Source organism: Nannospalax galili, unplaced genomic scaffold, assembly GCF_000622305.1.
Source record: "Nannospalax galili isolate Female #2095 unplaced genomic scaffold, S.galili_v1.0 scaffold243, whole genome shotgun sequence".
Lineage (NCBI taxonomy): Eukaryota > Metazoa > Chordata > Mammalia > Rodentia > Spalacidae > Nannospalax > Nannospalax galili.
Window position 1 is genome coordinate 2,106,383 of NW_008353490.1, and position 5,096 is coordinate 2,111,478.

The following is a 5,096-nucleotide window of genomic DNA, read 5'->3' on the forward strand; positions in this document are numbered from 1 at the left end:
AAATATGGTTTAATTAACAGAAGAGAAACATGAAGCAAATCCTACCTCCAACTAATAAATTAAGTTTAAAAATAAAATGATGGTAAATTTAAACATTGGCTATTTGAAAATAAAACAAGAAAACTCGTAGTAACCAGAAGAAATACAAACTCAGTATTATTAATGAGAAACAACAGTGGTATTTAGACATATATATTGGAGCAAATAATGTACTTACATGAATAGCTTCATGTACATGTGCTAATAAGTTTATAAATCCAACAGAAACACATTTTCACACATGATCCAAATAAATCCAATGCAAGTAAAACACTTAAATACTTCTGTAAACACAGCAAAATTGCTATTTTGTAAAGTGTGCATTCTAAGAGTGGGGGACCCAAAGGGTTTCATTGGCAAGTACTAACGTTTAAGTAATAGATCATGCTGTATTATAATAGGAGTAAATCAAAAGTATAAAAGGGCATAAAGCATTTTAAAGTAATAGACAAAATAGTAGGATCATTCCAGGAAGAAGGAACAGTTCACTTTTACTTAATTGCCAAATACTCGTTACATTGATAGTTTAAGTAGACCAGCATAGGTTATCACTAGATATTGAAAACACAACTCATTGCTGGTGGCCTGAAGTACATAGGAAGTGTGATGATTTTCTGACAACAGTAAATAGGATGTCACAGTAGCTGGTTTGTGGAGGAAAGGGGAGGATTTAAGAAGGGATCCATCTGCAGAATGAGCACTTGGTTCTGATCCTAAAGTTGAGAAAGGGGTGGTAAGCACCCAGAGAACCAGAGACCAGACTGAGCCTCCAGGCAGCAAGGATAATGGAGGTGGCTGCACCACATGCCAGGACTGAGCAATGGGGTATGTGTGACTGGTTTCTACTGAATATATGGAAGCTTAAGGAACTTTGCAAATATATTGACTGGGCCACTCATGGTGGTCTTTGAGAATTGTAAGAGTTGATATAACCCTCTTTTCCGATGATACTTTCTTCCCACTGAAGTTTTTAAGTAGAAGAGTCATTTGCTTTTGTTTGAAACAATCTCCAATTTGGATGCTAATTTCTTTTATCATGGTAATAAACTTGCTTGTTCACATACTGTAAGGGACAAAAAAGTGAAGACAGGCCCTGAGGCTGATGAGTTATAGATGAGAAATGATGGAGTTTATGAGAGAGAAGACATGGAAAATCGGGAAAAGAATTTCAAGTAAACAGTACTTGGTGAAGGACCTAGCACTGAGAAGGATGTAAGTCAGTACTAAGAAATTTCTCTTAAATATTAATTCAAATGATCCATATTGATTATTATCTTTATTCCTCAGACACTTGGATCTAATTATTCTCTCTCTCTCTCTCTCTCTCTCTCTCTCTCTCTCTCTCTCTCCCACCCAGACAGCTGCCTTATATTAGCAGTAGATAGTTTCAGTAAGATAAGAAAGACATGTTTCAAATACAGTAGCCTTATACTCTTATTTTTGCAGCAAATATTTGGTACCCTGAAATACAGAACAAAATCTTTCCTTAAAGAACACTGAGAAAGAAAGGGGACTTCCTTACTGCTTTTAAGGAGGACTCCAGATGCTCATGGTGGCCAGCCCTACAGTACCTGAACCTTGGTGTTGCCACATCTGCCTTAAATATTGATCCCAATTCTGTAAATCTGGCTATGCTTTCACTGTCTCTGAGCCCAATGACAAAATGTTCAGTCCATGGAAACATTCAGCTTTCTGGGTGCCAGGGGAAGAGGGTGTAGTTTTAGTCTTGTCAACTGTGGAATGGGTGCACCTTAATGGCCATTTTATGGTTGCTAGCCAGAAGTAGCAGTTAAATAGTGAATCAAAGACAATGGCTAACTTCAGATAGTAACTTTCCTGTTCTCTTTTAGTTCTAAATTTCAATTTGTTTCAAGTTTATTATACCAACTGAGGTATTGGGTATTCTGAATCTCAGATGTGCCCAAGCCTGGGTTATATCATTCATGCTCCATTGCCTTCGGGCTGCCTGGCTGGAAGACGGGTAGCGCTACTCTGAAATTCTCAGGGCTGCTGTTAGTCCCGGTTCATTTACATAGGACTGTGCCAGTGCTCTCAGAGGAAAGAGTCTTTGCACTGACTTGTGGCAGGGAGCTCTCCCAAAGTGAGGATTTCTTTGACATGTGGATGTATGTTTGCTTAATTTAACTTACAAAAGATGTCAAATTATGGAACTAAAGATATGGGACGAAAGATGTCAAATTATGGGACTTCCGTTGTGTTAAGAGCAGCTACTGTAATTGCAGAGGATCCAAGTTGAATTCCCAGAAGCCAAGTTGGGTGGCTCACAATTGCCAGTAACTCTAGCTCAGGGGATCTGATACCCACTTCTGAATTCTGTGGACACCTACCCTCATGTGCACACATTTCCCCACAGACATACACATTTGCACATAATTTAGAAATAATGAAAATAAAGAAATATGCTGAAACAGAGTGATTATTATAGAAGTGGTTACCGTCCATCATGGGAGATCTGCTTGGGGTTGGAGAGATGGCTCAGAAGCTAAGCGCACTGAGGGTTTTTAGTCCCCACATGGCAGCTCACAACTGCCTGCAACTCCAGATCTAGAGGACCTAATGCCTTCTTCTCGCCTCTCCAGACATCCAGCAGGCATGCACATGGTAGCACAAAGATATACGCAGGAACTCACACATACACATAAAAGGAAAATAAATAAATCTTTAAAAAATAGAAAGATTTCCTCATGGTGTTAATGTCATAAAACGTGAGCATGTTCTTCATCAACTTTAAGTTCCTATGGTAAGGTTTGTAGATATGCTTTTTTGGCACTTATATAAGTGGTATATCAAAAAGCCATAGTTCTCATGTGACTGAGTGAAGCCATTGCACTCAAAGTCATGTTCAGTAGCTGAAGGAATGTAGTGGTAACCATAAATCCAAAGACTATACAAAGTTTTGTCTGTTTGATTTAATAGAAGATAAAACACAAGTAGACAAGGGTGAATTCATTCCTCTAGCAATTTAACTTGGCTTCATTTTATTTTCTTTTAATTGACTGAATTGATTGATTTAACTCTCTCCTGACTTCACACTCTATAATCGTGTCCAGTGTCTCACTCACAAAATCCATGTCACTGACTCTGTTCCACGTTTCTTCTGCAGGGTAATTGTAAAGCTTTTTTGATCATATATATTGATGCAACAATGAAATTAGCCCTTTGACTGTGACTTTCTTCATAGCAATTTGCATAGCATTACGAATAAAATGACTTTACTTGTAGAGTAATTTCTTTGGCAGGCAATGCAATGTAATTAGATGAATCCCCTAGGAATACTGTCAGTCTTTATTACTAGCTAATTAGCTTACAATGTAATATGAAATGTTAAAAAAAAATCAGTCACATGATTTCCTGTTTAGGACTTAAGTTAAAAATCACAATGCTCAGAAATGAAATGTATAAAGAATACAAAGTCCCAATCAAAATTATGTTATCAGCTTTTATTTTTTTTCCAAGACTGCATTTTGCATTTATTACAAAGAGAATGCATATTGTTCTTTTAGAACAGTAAATACCTCCTATGAGAGCCATTTATAAAATCTAATAAGCTCCTCTGTAGCGCTTGTAAATCACTATAAACTTGACATTATTCCAAAGATTGATATGATTTTGCATAACTTAAGAATATTGGAATCATTCTTTGGTACTGTTTTGTGTATATCTTCTTGGATATATTTTACAGACAAGTGATATTAAAAAAGTGCTAATTAACTTGTAAGATGTCACTTTTCCATAATATTTGGTCTACTTATATTTTTTACTGTTAAACCATCATGTCAATTCAAAAGGAAAGTCACCTTAATTTGTATTTTACACTTTAATTATACAGTACTACAAGTAATATTTGAGTTCTTATCAATAATTTGTACATTTTATAATTAGGCTGAACTGCATTGTTAACTCAGATTAGCTAGTTAAGAGTCTGTATTTATAGTTTCAATAGTGTCATTATCGGGGCAAATTTTAAGTTATTTCCTTGAGGTGTGGTTAATTTCTAAATCTCATGTTGATGTTCTTCAATTTTTTAAATTTATAATTAGGATTTTTATTACTCAAAAATGCAGAAGTGTTTTTTAAACAAACACATAAAAGACAAGTCTTTTCCACAATCTAAGAAAAAATGAGTTTTCCAAAAGCAAGTAATTTATTTGGTCCAGTTAATCATTTTAATGATTTGTTATTAACTCTCACCATATACAGTCAGGCAATGCATCCATTTCCTCTCTTTTGTTGTCATTTGTCTTTATGAAATTCTCTTCAATACTGTCAACTTCCCAACTAACATAGGTCTACAGGTATAATAGTGACACTGCTATTTAAGGGACTACCAACAACTTCCTGATTGAATCTGCAGCCCACTTCACGGGAAGGAATATATACCTGGTACTGTAAACCTGGTTAAAAGTTTATAGCAGGGGTGGTCACAGGCTGTTTGGGTTAATCTACTACCAATAATATGCTATATGTATATGTAGTCAACTGCCTTCTAAATGTTTATGTTTATACCCGTACAACTCTCAGCCTTAGTTAGAGAATCCTTTTTTAGCAGTTTGCAAGTGTTAAAGTAAAACCTCATAACTCACAAAGTACTGAGAATAAGGGAATACTGAGTGCTCTGCCTAAATCAGTCACATACTTCATTCACTCACTGAGGCCTAGGGAACATCATGGAATACAGGGCAGAAAGGCTCTAAGAACATGAGGATAGAGAGAAGTACTGTAAAGTGTCTTCTTGATATGATATGGCTGTGGCAGTCATAAACACATAACCGCTGTGAACAAGTGCCCAAGACCTGAACAATAACAACAAAAAAAGAGATTCAAGGGTGGAATGGGGACTAGTAGGAAGAAAAAAACAGTCAATAGATGTGTGAGGGAATGAGAAAATTTAATAAAAGTACCAATGGAGGTGTTTGATCACAGTTTATTGGATACAAGTAAGGAACTCTTGAAAGTAATAAACAAGAACTCTTCAGACTGGGGAAATGATTAGTGATTAAAAGTACTGGCTGCTTTTTAAGAGATGAACAGTGTTC